The sequence below is a fragment of the Mastigoproctus giganteus genome, chromosome 6, assembly GCF_048544385.1.
Source record: "Mastigoproctus giganteus isolate SK-2022 chromosome 6, ASM4854438v1, whole genome shotgun sequence".
NCBI lineage: Eukaryota > Metazoa > Arthropoda > Arachnida > Uropygi > Thelyphonidae > Mastigoproctus > Mastigoproctus giganteus.
The window spans coordinates 148,032,152-148,046,096 of NC_143580.1; the positions used below are offsets into that span (position 1 = coordinate 148,032,152).

The 13,945-nt window shown below is 37.3% G+C and overlaps 1 long non-coding RNA gene across 1 annotated transcript in view; it reads right to left on the reverse strand.

Moving 5' to 3' along the window:
- Positions 1–13,945, reverse strand: part of LOC150084648 (uncharacterized) — a 101,140-nt gene that overhangs the window by 18,868 nt on the left and 68,327 nt on the right. Inside the window, exon 4 of the long non-coding RNA XR_016547070.1 lies at positions 10,021–10,098. This is a non-coding gene — a long non-coding RNA (uncharacterized LOC150084648). The remainder of the gene's footprint in view (positions 1–10,020; positions 10,099–13,945) is intronic.

The following is a 13,945-nucleotide window of genomic DNA, read 5'->3' on the forward strand; positions in this document are numbered from 1 at the left end:
TTATTTTACATTACATATCGTATACGATAAACCATAATGCATACATACATTATAATAAAACACTGTATAGACCATTCGATTTTTATTACATGGTTTTAATGCTTTAAAATGGCTGCTAATGTATACGATACATATCACAAAAGCTCAGGAATGCAAGATACACATAACGTCTTGGAACAGAATTCGTTCGTAAACTGATAGTTGCCCGTATAGGAATTTTGCTAGCAGAAACAAGGAGGTGATTATCTCTTTGTATGTGGCAATGGTCAGGCCAACCTTGAGTACTGCATACAGGTCTGTAGGCCTCATTTTAGGAAGGATGTAGAGTTGCTAGAAAAAGTACAGAGAAGGGCAACAAGATTGGTGAGAGGAATAAAGGAGTGCTTTTACCAAGAAAGGCTTGTTCTGCAAGTTGCAGCATCTGGAGACTAGGCACTTGCGAGGTGATCTGATTGAGGTTTATAAGGCCTTGAATGGTTTGAGCAGGTGCAATGCTGATAGGATACTTCTGCTTGCTCAGATTATGAACCCGAGGGAACATAGATTCAAATTGAGGAAAGACAGCTGTAGAATAGATGTGCAGAAGTTTGCCTTTAGCCAGCAGGTAGTTGATTGCTGGAACAGACTTCCATCTGTTGTTGTGGAAGTTGATAGTTTAAATAAATTTAAGGCTGAACTAGACACCCATTTGGAGTGACTGAATGGGTGAAATGGGAAGGTGTTTTTTTTTTTTTTTTTTTTTTTTGGCTGATGCTGCATAAGCTTGCTTTCTTGCATCATATGCCCCAACTAATGCTAATACTGCCATAGCAGAGGCACCCAATTCATTCGAGTATTCATGATGGACAGCCCTAAACTTGCTAATATTTTGGTAATAAAGCAAACTTGCTAATATTTTGGTAATTAATTCCTGTTCAGGGAAACAGGAAACATGCTTTGTAAAAAGGATAGGTGGAACAGGACAAGGGTATGTCTGCCAGGGGCAAAGGTTGATGACGTAGAGTGGATATCATCTTTTAAGGGCACAAAAGGTGATATAGTTGTACACGTTGGCACTAATGATATTAAGAGTAGGAGACCGGCAGAATTACTTAACAAGTACAGGTCACTGTTGAAAAAAAGCCGTGAATTAGGGTTGAACTTGAAAGTGTCTGCAATTCTGCCCAGGCACGATAGGAGGGAGTATATGATGAGAGCCTTGTCGATCAATTCGGCCCTGGAAAGATTGTGCAAGGCTCAAGGGGTAGAATTTTTTTTCAGCCTGGAATGTACTTGTTAACAGGAGAGACTGCTTCTACAGGGATGGGATACACTTAAATAGAAAGGGTGCAAGAATGTTTGCTGATGCTATCGAGGCAGTGTTAGGTGGGTCGGAAAACTGCTAGATTGGGGGGGGGATACAAGGACTAATAGATTAACAGTAGCCCACTGGCAGAGGTGAAAGTGATTCTTGCACTGCTGCTATTGGAATGAGCAGCAGCCTGGAAAATAAGATGCAGGATATTTCAGAGACTGCTGGGAATTATTGGGGTACAAGTAAACACAGATATAAGGAATGCAGAACTAGAATTTGGGGAGTACAATGTCTACAGAAAGGATAGACAGGATAGGAAGGGAGGAGGGGTTATGCTATTAGTTAAGAAATACATAAAATCCAAGGAAGTGAAGCCAGTAGACGTCGCTGGACAGTGCAGTGTCGAGTCAGTTTGGTGTGACATAAGCATTGGGAGATCAAAATTGAGAGTAGGAGTGTGCTATAGGCCTAATGACTCTGATGAGTATAATAAGAAACTGTACAGGGAAATAGAGTGGGCCAGTAAATTAGAGTCTTATAATGGGGGATTTTAATTTCCCAGATAAGAGAAATCTTTGGCAAGGGATGCAAAGAAAAACAGCAAAGAGTTCTTTACTTATGTAAACTCTAGAAGGAAGGGGATGAATCAGATTGGTCCACTTGATATCAATGGGTCAACTGTTGATGATCCTGCTCAGGTAGCTAACAAACTAAATGAATATTTTGCATCGACATTCACACATGAGGAGTTATTCAGCGAGGGGGAATGCCAGAGGTGTATTCAACTCTAGCAGTAAGCCAGAGAATCTTGTAATAACTGAGAGTAAAGTGGAGGAGAAATTGTTGAGGATAAACATAAAAAAGGCACCCAGGGTGGATGGGATCTATCCAGTTATATTAAAGGAGGCAGCAAAGGAAGTAAGCAAACCCCTAGCCATAATTATGAGAGCTTCTTTGGACTCAGGGGAGGTACCCATAGACTGGAGATGTGCAAATTTAACCCCAATTCACAAAGGAGGATCAAAGGCTGACACAAGTAATTATAGACCTGTGAGTTTAACTTCTGTTCCAGGAAAATTAATGGAGGCACTAGTTAAAGAAGCACTGCAGGATCATCTAGACAATCAGTTATAGCTCAGACACAGCATGGTTTTGTTAAGGGGAAGTCTTGCCTGACCAATTTGATTGGATACTATGATGCAGTCACAAAAGAACTGGATGCAGGGAATAACTTTGATATTATATACTTGGATCTTAGAAAGGCTTTTGATACTGTTGCACATGGAAGACTGTTGCACAAATTGGAGCAGTGTGGCATTGGAGGCAAATTGCTGCTATGGATCAAGGTGGTTGAGGGGGAGAAGACAGAGAGTGGTAATCAATGGACACTGCTCAACGTGGACTAATGTTATTAGTGGAGTCCCTCAGGGTTCAGTATTGGTCCATTATTGTTTTCTGTATTTATAAATGATATTGATGATGGTATATCAAGCTTAATGTCCAAGTTTGCAGACGATACGAAGGTTGGCAGGGTTGTCAAAGACACTACTGACACTATGCTGCTGCAACAGGATCTGGAAAGGTTGAGCAGATGGGCTGAGAGGTGGCAAATGAAGTTTAACATTGACAAATCTAAAGTACTACATATGGGAAACAGTAACCCCAGAGCAATGTATCAACTCTGTGGTACTACACAGACAATGGTAGAGAATGAAAGGGACCTGGGAGTAACTGTGCAGGCAGATATGAAGTTCTCTGAGCAGTGCAGACGGGCTGCAAGAGTAGCTCATGGTGTCTTATCAATGATATACAGGAATTTTTCTAGCAGGGATAAGGAGGTGATTATTCCCTTGTATAAGGCAATGGTCAGGGCTCACTTAGAGTAGTGTATACAGGCCTGGAGGCCTCATTTCAAGAAGGATGTAGAGCTGCTGGAACGAGTACAGAGAAGGGCAACAAGATTAGTGAATAGAACAAATGGGTGCTCTTACGAAGAAAGGCTTAAGTTTTGCAAATTACAGTATCTGGAGACTAGGCACCAGCGAGGTGATCTGATAGAGGTGTATAAAGCCTTGAATGGTTTGAGCATACTCAATGCTGATGGGATTCTTCCTCTTGCTCAGAATAATCACCTGAGAGGGCATAAATTTGAATTGAGGAAAGACAGATGTGTGGAAATTTGCCTTTAGCCAGCGGGTGGTTGGTTGGTGGAACAGACTTCCATCACTTGTCATGGAAGTTGATAGCCTGAATAAGTTTAAGGCTCAGCTGGACAGGTATTTCGAACGAACAGAGGGGTGAAGTGGAAGTGGTTATTTTTTATTTATTATTTTTTTTTGGCTGATGATGCATAAGCTTGCTTTCTTGCATCAAATGCCTCTACTAATGCTAACTTTCAGTTCAACTGATGAAGGTTACCATAATAACCGGATGATTTTTGTATTCTATGTATTTGACATATTCTGTTTTACTATTTAACATTAAACCTGTCCTTTAATTTATTTTACTTTTCGTTTCACTGTAATCTATTATGTGCTCCATAATAGATTATACAAAATGAATCCAGAGCACACAAGTGTCTTTACCACAATATAAAGTAATATATTTGCCATTTAATCACAATAGCTATTCCAAACTATGCCACATGTTGACTGTAGGATGACTAACAATTTATATTTAGCTTGAAGATAGGGCTGTAAAACACCAGTGATTATACATATAACTTCATTATTAATAATACTTGTATTTATAAGGAAATCAACACATTAAAGTAAGCGCACCAAGAGTGTGGTCTGTAATTGCCACTACCCTTGATTTGTCTGGAATATTGAACTGAGCTCATTGTGATTGGTTAATGTTGAGAAAATTCTATCAGAGAGAAGGCAATATTGGAACCCAGGGATACTGGGAATACTTAATAATTTATAGGGGTAAATTAAGTTTTCTTAGTAATTCCGCGGAATTATAGTAATTATCATTCATGGTTTTACTATGAAAATTCTTCTCAGTTTATAATTAGAAAGCAACATTGTGAAACATGATTTTTTTTTTTTTTCCCCCCTTCAAGTACTAATAGAACTTATTTTCAATCTTAGTTCAGTGATCTTGTGTACTTGGCTTTTGCTTGTTTGATCTTAGAGGTTTCATTATAGATATACTGTAACTATCTTATGCACAATTAAACCATAAACTCCATCCTGCTCTCTCTCTTGTCTTTTTTTCTGTTTCTAGAATTTTTCCATCTAAGGATTCCATGATGAATCCCTATAGCAAATTCGTATGAAATAGTATATAATATCACTAGGTGGTAGATATTCTCATCAACTGGTGCAATACCACCAGTTTGCTTATTTGAGGCTTTAAGTGATGAAACCATGTTTAGTTTCCAGAGAAAACTCTGGAAACCTCCCATTTGTTCCATCATGCAGTATGATTGATGTCTTTTGAGACTATGATGGGCATAACGACGAGATCCAATCTTCCTTACTTTTCAAGGGTACAGCTCTAATATGGGGTTTTCTGGCCAACCACTAGATAGTCCACCAGGCTGAATCTATTGGTAACTCTCTAGGAGGCATCCAGATCAACTAGTGTATAGTATAATCTTGCTGTGACTATTCTGTTAGATAGTGACTGGAGAGAATATTGTAGTGTGTGTATTCAGGGACATTGTTGAGGCCACGTTATTTCAAGGAACTGGGAATATTCTTGTTGTGTATATGCCATATCCAAAAATTCCATTACTTAATACATGCCTTTCCCATGTGAATTCAACACAAATAGTCAAACTAACAAAATAAACTTAACTGCAAAAAGACCCAAACCTCCCAAACACTTCCTCATTCATTTCGCAAATATAACTGGCCTCAGTTCCAATCTCAATTATGTCCATTTCCACTTAGTCTGCCTAGCCCCATTTACTTTTTCTGACAAAATCCCAATTATTGGTTGTAAGATTCCTTTCACTTTAAAGGTGGTACATGTGCAATCTGATAATATTCCCTGCCAGCAACTTAGTAATTGCATATTTTCAGTTTTTCTCTTGCTTAATCTATCCCATTCTGTTGAATTCATTGGTTGCCTCTGTCATTCTCTGAACTCCACTAATCACTTAGTACTGTCTTCTTTTCTTGGAAGCCACATTATATCATGGAGCTCGGTATATTCTTGCCATGTGTATGCCATACACAAAAATTTCACTACTTCAAACATCATGTACTTCCCACCTTTCTTACTATGGAATTCATTACGAATACTCAAAGTAATGGAAAAACCCTATCTGCAAAAAGATTCAAAACCTTCCTTGTTCATTTCACAAACGTATGTAGTCTCAGTTCCAATCTAAATTATACCTATTTCCATGTAGTCTGCCTAGCCAACTTACTTTTTCTGACAGAATCTCAATTATTGGTTGATTCAACCACTGCTCATCTCAGTTGTCCTAATTATTCATTGTAAGATTCCCTTTGCATCATACTGGTACTTGTGCATATGAGCTCTGATATTCCTTGTCAAAGATTTAGTAATTTGCAATCTCCTCTTTTTGATTTTCTCTGGCTTAAAATCTCTTTCCCTCTGTCAGATTCATCTGTTGCCTCCTCTATCATGCTCCCAATTCCGATATTCACTTATAACTCTGACTTTCTTTCTTAGAAGCTTGACTTTCTCCAGTCCAACTTTCCTAAGAGATGATTTCCAGTGAGGTAATTTTCCTTGGTAATTTTAATGTTGAATTAAAAAATTAAAACTCCAGCTGGCTTGTAATTTCTAGTCACACAGATCCAGCTAGTTGAAATACAGAGGCTTTTACAAGTATTAATTATTAATGACCCCACCAAAATTGTTCATTTACCTAAAATACCAGACAATTCCTAACCACATAGCCAAACACATCTTTTTCTCACAAACCATGGTTTGAAGTGAGTGGTTCTCTAGCCACCTCAGGTCACAACTTGGTCTCGTCTTCAATGCAGCCTTTCTCTCATGGCCATTCTCAACCTCTTGTTTTGCATTACAAGAATGCAAAATGGGATGATGTGTGAGATTTCTATTCTTTTTTTTTTCATTGGTTGGATTAATTCTTGTAGGGATGAAATTGTTTTCCAATAAATGTGCTAAGGTTGTTCAGGATGTTACATATCACAAATGGCTTGCATCCAACTCTACAGGTTCATTTTCTGATGACACCAAAGTTCGCAACAATGATAAGGTAGTTCTTAATCAGTCCAAACTAAATTTTGAATAGGCTAAGAGTAGAAAATTTGCTCCTTGTCCAAATGACCAGAATGCTCAACTGGATAGTTGAGCATTCTGGTCTCTTGTCAAAGCTATTAGCCACTACCTTTGCCTTTCTCTAATCTGTCAAAACCTAGGTGGTTCTACTGCCAACTCAGCTAAGGTAAAGCTGACCTGCTAGCATCCTACTTTTCTTCTGACTCTTGTATCTCTAATGTTGGTAAACCACCTTCTACCATTCCCAGTACAATCCATTCATTGACTCCTGTAGTCTTCCATCAAAAGGATGTCAGAATTTTGAACAGTCTTTATGCTAAGAAAGGCACCAGGTCCTGGTGGTAATTTTTCACTTTTTTCTCAAAACCAGTGTTCCTGTGCTTATTCCTGTTCTTTGTCACCTTTTTTACACTTTCTTATTCCACTTGTATTTTTCCCTTCTGCTTGAAAATTTGCTCACATCCAGCCAGTTCCTAAAAATGTGACAAATCCCTCCCATCCAGTTTATCGTCCCATTGCACTTCTAAAGTAATGGTGAAATCCATTAACTGCCAACTCCTAAACTACCTATAAACCTTCTATCTGATCAATGATCACCAGTGTAGATGCACTGGTGATGTACTGGCTTATGTCACCCATATGTTATGGGAAAGTTTGCTGAAGCTCAAGCAGTTACTCTTGATGTTACAAAGCCTTCTGATTGTGTTTGGCATACAGGTCTTCTAAATAAGCTTCCATCTTATGATCTGCCAACTGTTTTGTGTAATTGGTTATCCCATTTTCCCTCTATCATTCACTATGGGTGATGGTAGATGGCTCTGTGTTCTAACTTTTCCACCAATGCTGGTGTTCCCCAAGGTTATTTTAATCCCACTCTTTTCCTCTTGTATATTAATGACCTTCCATTGACTGTAAATCCTCTCCACAGTTTTGCTGATGGTAGCAAATTGAATTCCACCTTTCACTTTGAAAAACCTTGCCCTGCACAAAGAGCATCTTTCGAATATCCACCCAATTCCTTAAATGTTGATCTTTAGGTAATTGTCGAGTGGAGGAAAGATATAACTTAGTTAATTTCAATCCTCCTAAAACTCAGTCTTGTCATATCTCATATAAAGGATTCTTCTGCTCCTATACTCAAATTTCTAAACAAGATCAAATATCTCTATTAGGAATTACTCTAACTTCTAATCTCTCTTGGCATAAGCACATTACAAATATTGCTTCCTCTGCTTCTAAAAAATTGGGTTTTCTTTTTCACTCTCGCCCTTACTTTTCTTCTAAACAGCTACTCAACTCTGTACAAATCTGAAGTCTGCCCTACCATGGAATATTGTTCTCACATTTGGAGTGGTGCCCCATAACCTTTCTCAGGCTTCTCAACTCCTTTGAAAAGAGCATAGTTAGGTTAATTAATGACTCATCTTTTACAGTCTCTCCACTCTGTTGCCTAGACTTTGTTTCTGCTGCATATCTTTTCTATATTTCACTGGCAATGTCCTTCTGAACTGGCTTCTGTAATTCCCCCTCTCTCTTCCAAACCAGTCTGAACATGTGCCCACAACCAGTCAGCATCCTTTTACCGTCCAACTTCAAACTCTGTCAGTTTGAATTCTAAAAACTGGATCCATGTCTTTTATCTGGAAATCCTACTACGTCAAACCAATTCCAAATCCCCACGATGTCTGAATGATTACAGACCAATTTCAATTGGGTGCTTTCTTCTGAAAGTTATCCATACAAGACTAGTTTATCAATGTTTCAGCCATAGACCTGCATATCTCTACAATATCACTAGTGAGCAGTCTACTATCACTAACCTGCTCCAAACTCTTTGAAATGTAAAAGGCATTCCACAATAAAAGCTGGTTGGATGTTATCTTCCTTGACATTAAAGGCTGCATATGACAACCTCTCAGTAAATGCTCTCCTGCACATACTGCAGTTTCATTTCAGTATTACTGGAAACTTCCTTTAGGTCTTCGCTGGAACCCTAACCAATAGGGTGCTGCTAGTTTATCACAACAGTGAACACCTAACTTTTAAAGGAACTAGAGGAGTTCTGCAGGGTGGAGTTTTGTCCTCAGCACTTGAACCATTATATTGTCAGAAAATCCAAAATTTTTGGTAAATGCTGAGAACTCTTAAGCTCCTTGTTCATTCAAACACTCCTGACTCTGTACAAAATGCCAACCTGGAGGTCCAAAAAGTAATGCTTGACCTAAATAATTATCTACATTCCAATATATTATTCCCAAACAATGTAGTGGAATACTGTAATTCTCTTCAAACTAATCCCAGGAGTTTTTGTTTCAAAAGAAAATATATCAATTTATCCAACTGTAGACTTCTCGTTGGATCATTTCCAGCGACTCTGCCATTTGTAATTTAAGGGCTTGTTAGGTTGAATACTCTCTCTCTCTCAATGTCACCAGATTATATAAAAATATTGAATTGTCAATATTCGAAGAGATTTGTCTAGCAACCTGTATATGTAAATGATATATTACTTAACTGAAAACTGTTAGAGAATGAACACCCTTATAGCAAAATTGCTGTCCTGGAATGAAAATCCTCTACTGAATTAATAAATAAATAAACTACAAATTCCAGTGAATATGGAAGATGCTCAATGGACCTTGGGATTGGCAACCAAAACATTCAAGAAATGTGTGAATATATGCTCAAAACATTTCATAATAGAACAATTCATAAAAACTGTGACAGCTTAATGATTTCTAATTTAATTAATTCATTATGTTTTTGAATATGTACATGTTAATTGTTACATGTTATTATAAACCTTAACTTTTTTTTTTAATTTCAACATTAATGGGAACTGCAACCTGTATTACTGTTTTGTATTCCTATTTGTGTAGAAAATTTTAAAATAAATGTTTTAAAAAAAGTATCATTATTATTATTAAACAACTTCCAGACCTATAAAACATGCTGACTGAATTTCAACATTTAAAAAAAGGTCAGGTGACTCCCTTGTTATATATATATATATATATTTTTTTTTTTTTTAACTTTCTCAACAAAAACTTTATTTTAAAGCACAGACACCATGCCATAAATTAAAACAAAAGGAACTGCCAATCTGATTTCAAGACAGCTATAAGGAATATCCACCCCATCCAAGGCATTTTTTTGTCATTTCACATATTATAAACAGACTTTATTGATATGTTGATTACTTAAAAATCACAGCAGTCTTCACATTACACTTGAAAGGCACTGAGAGGTAGACCTTGGGGACCAAGGTTGTTTGAAATGAAGGGCTATGGCTCAAAGGAGGGAGCAAGATGCTAACCCAAGTTACTACAGATTTCATCTATAAATTTTATAACAGGGCCCAATCTTTGCATTTTTTAATAACCCAACTTCAAAAATCAACTATATACTCAGTAGCTAGTGACTGGAAGCATCAGTCAATACTAATCCTAAGTCAGATCTAAATAGACAAAAAAAAGTAAGTCTTAATTTATAACCTTTTTAGAATGTAAAAGCTTTCCATTTTCTAATTCCACTTCAAACCAACCAGTTTGGTTAGGGGTAGCATAGCAAGTCTACAAAATAAAACAATAAATCACAATAAAAAACATATATTGGTAGTAAATGTGGATTTTAAAATCATATGATTTTAAAATTTAAATATTCCTATTTACAAGCTAAAAGAAAAAAAGTATGCAATACTGAAACTAAAATAATTCCAGTTCTGAAATTACTTTTTTGCAATGTTTATCTACCAAATTTAATTTAAAAAAAAAAATACTGGATTGCACTTGCCCACTGCAACTTAACATCACACCACCTAAGTGAAGTTTAAGTTGCAATAATGCACACTTTTCTAAGACTGTATTCCTATCTAGTCAATTTACAATAAATTTTATGAAGTTTAAAACTTTTTTCTAGACATTAAAAATATCAGTCCACATATCCTTCCTAACTTGGCATTTCTCACATTCCTGCTTCATTTTATGACATTCATGAAACTCATCTCTCAGATTGTAAGCATTACAAAATAGTTGGAATCCACGATATCCGAAACAGCTGGGATTAAAGTCTATATATATATTTTTTTTTTCAAATAATTAGTTTTAAATGCAATCTATCTATGCCTGAAAGGAAGCAGGAAAAAATTAACGAGAGAATTTTACAGTAATTTGCATTTATTATTTGTACATACTGTACATTCTTATACAGTGTTGAAGTAATTACCAATGATCTGCTTCTTGAAAGACCCCCCCCCACCACAAGATTCTGTATTTTCTAATTTAGTCACTGCATGAACAATTGTTCATGTCTCAATCACATAAATATATAAACTGAATTGTATTCAGTTCATTTATAATTTGATCTATCTAGTAGCAACCTGAAAGGCATTAAATGATTAACTGGTATTAACATATACACGAGGTGCTACCCAAATGTTCCCGAAATTTGAATGTTGCACGGGAACTACGTCTAGTATGGACTTGTGATGCTAATGCTAGGTAACACTGCATGCATCCTTTGTGAATCAGTGTGCCACGTGGTGTCGGGCTGAATAGAGTCATTGAATATTTATACCCAGTTCTTTGGAGGTGTGTTTCACGTAATTTGTGATTGTCGCAATGGCTGATGTGAGAGAGCAATGTGCTTGCATCAAGTTTTGTTTAACTGTTTTAAAAATGGTTGAATGTTGGTTGATGACTACGATTGCTCTGGGCGTCCATCATTGAGCACCACCTCGAAAAATGTTGCAAAAGTTTGGGCAGCGATCCATGAAGACCGCAAGTGGACCATCCACATTTGTGGCATTGTATGACTATCATACAGCATGTGTCAGACAAGTTGAACATGAGAAGGACTGCAGCCAAGTTCATGCCACAGTTACTGAGTGAAGATCAAAAGCAGCATAGCATGGAAGTCAGCAGAGATCTTCAAGAACGGGCCAGGAGTTATCAAAATTTCCTTTCTACAGTCGTCACTAGTGACGAGAATTGGGTATATGGGATTTCCCAGAAACGAAGCAACAATCATTCCAACTGAAGAAAGCCCAACAAGTGAGGAGCAATGGGAAGTCCATCCTGATCTGTTTTTTGGACATTGATGGATTATCCATAAGGAAATCGTCCCTCCTGGCCAGACCATCAATGCAAAATTCTACTGTGATGTCCTGAGACAATTAATGGAAGCCGTTAGGAGGAAACATCCAGAGAAGTGGCGCACAAAGAACTGGGTCCATCATAACAATGTGTCGGCACACATATCTCTCGCTGTGGCGTAGTTTTTGGCATCCAACAACATGACAATCATCCCCCTATTCACCAGACTTAGCCCCCTGCAACTTCTCTCCCTCTTTCCAAAATGAAAATCCAGCTGAAGGGTCAAATATTTAACAGCATAGAGGATATCCAAACCAAATCACAGGCAGTGCTGAACACTATGGCAAAGAAGGACTTTCGCCATAGTGTTCAGCTGGGAGAAACACTGGGATCAGTGTTTACACTCTCAAGGAGACTACCTAGAAGGTGACAGTGGCAAATAAGATCCAGGTTTACTCTAATTTATTTTATAAATACATTTTGGGTAGCACCTCATATTTATTATTTTATCTATATAAATAAGATAAAAGATAAATTATCCCCTTTTCAAAAGTGATATTCTGGAACACGCACAAGTTTGATGCATCTGTGAAAAAAAAAAAAAAAAAAAAAAAAACAAGCAGGATTGCTTACATTATCCATGCCAACCCTGCAAAACTCCAACTACACTGGTGTAATGCATAAAAACTCTGCAAAAAAAAAAACAATCCTACAAATTTGCTATTACATTAATTTATGTAATGGTGAATTTGTAAACGTTTTGACTGGAAGTTTTTATGCAAAATGTCAATGTGGTTAGTATCATATATAATAACATGAAATTTACTTTTTTTTTTGCTTTGTTCATAAATCATGATTTCATTATGTTCACATGCTTTTGATCTCTGCAGTTCAATGTGTATTTATTTCAGTGAAGTTAGGGGAAAGAAACAAAAGGGAAAAAAATTGGATAATCAATTTCATGGTTTCTCCACTGGACCTTTAATAAATATAGTATTGAGCCTGTGAAATCCAAAACCTTCATGGCTGAATGCCTTACACGTACCAGTAGTCATTCATGAATACATAATAAATATATATTCTCTACACTTTAACTTGTCAGTTCTTAAGGGAACTAAGGACATACTTCGAACAAAAACAAACTGAAGACTTTGAAAGAAATGTCATGCTGGTCATAATAGGTCAAAATGTTGAGTCTGCAATTCTGCCCAAACATGATGGGAAGGACTATATGATGAAAAGCTTGTGGATTAACTTGAGGGACTCTAAGGCTTATAGAAGAAAGTTGTTCTCAGTGCCTGGCTTGCCCTAGTTGAGAGAGGGGATTTATTTTATAAGTGTGGAATTCACTTGAACAGGAGGTGCAAGGGTCTTTGCTAATTCCACAGTGCAGGCCTTAAGGGCTCACTGTTAACAGAAACGTTCCCTATTTCCTTCACAATTAGCAGTTTCCCTTCAGGGAAATTGCTAATTGCAGAAAGGAAAGTTTCCATTAAGAAAATTGAGATTAGACTCAGATTAAGGGACTCAACCAAAGTTGCACTTGCATTCACCTTGATAGAAGTTGGGATATGTTGTAATTTTATGTACATGGAATGACAATGAATTAGACAATCTCCAGCAGTTACATGCCAAAGAGAATGACAGGTAAATAACTATAAGAGATGTTATTATTATTGTTATTTGGTTTTTTTTAGGAGCATTAGCAACTAAGGCCATATTGTTCCCAGGGATATGTGGTGGTCATTCCCTGACCTTTCCACATCCTCTGTATTTGGTGGTCACAGGCTCGAACCCCGGTCTAATCAAGAAGCGTGTGCTATGCACTGCTGCTCCTGCCCACAGAGGCACCTATAAGAGATGTATTAGGGTAGCAATAATAGTAATAACACATAAGCACCTAGCAGAGCAGTTCACTTGAATGATAAGGCACCTAGAGACAATCCCAAAGTTCAAGGAATCATATCTGAAGGCTAAAGACCAAGATACAATAAACCTGGAAAAATACAGGCCAATCACCTGTCTCCCAATGATGTACACAATCCTGACCAGCTTCATAACCATGAACATATCAGACCACTTGGAGAGCCAGAATAAAATGGCCAAACAGCAGAAAGGATGCAAGGAGCAATTAACCCTAGATGCCACAGTTATAGAGCAAGCCTACAAGAAGCAGTGCAACCTGTACATAGCCTACATCGATTACTGCAACACCTTATACTCAGTGCCTCATAGCTGACTAATAGGCACGTTGAAAATCTACAAAGTCAATCCAACAGTGACAAACTTCCTAGAAGCAACCAAGGCGGAATGGAGTACCACCATC